This window comes from Penaeus monodon, chromosome 21 (genome assembly GCF_015228065.2).
Source record: "Penaeus monodon isolate SGIC_2016 chromosome 21, NSTDA_Pmon_1, whole genome shotgun sequence".
Lineage (NCBI taxonomy): Eukaryota > Metazoa > Arthropoda > Malacostraca > Decapoda > Penaeidae > Penaeus > Penaeus monodon.
This window is the reverse complement of record NC_051406.1, coordinates 16,891,239-16,891,498: the sequence shown is the minus strand read 5'-3', so window position 1 is coordinate 16,891,498 and position 260 is coordinate 16,891,239. Positions and strand designations below refer to the sequence as shown.

General features: G+C 56.5%; 1 protein-coding gene across 1 annotated transcript in view; it reads right to left on the bottom strand.

The window, feature by feature from the left end:
- LOC119586587 (trypsin-like) overlaps positions 1-260 on the bottom strand; it is a gene marked incomplete at its 5' end in the record, with an annotated part of 27,065 nt that overhangs the window by 26,501 nt on the left and 304 nt on the right. The gene's annotated exons all lie outside the window — the stretch shown is intronic.

Genomic DNA, 260 nt, shown 5'->3' with positions numbered 1-260 from the left:
CCAGTTCCTCTCATCCCCAATCCCTTTTACTTTCATTCCTTCTCACTCCCATTCTCCCACGCCCGCTCTCTTTCACTCCCACCTCCCCCCCCACTCCCTCCCACTCCTCCCCCAATTACTCTCCAACACTCATCCCGCAATCCTTCTTCCACTCCATCTCCCCCACTTTCACTATTTCTCCTCCCCCTGCCTCTCCCCACCCCCTGTACCCCCACCAGTAGCACCACTTTCACTAAACCCCTTCCCCCTCTCTACTGTTC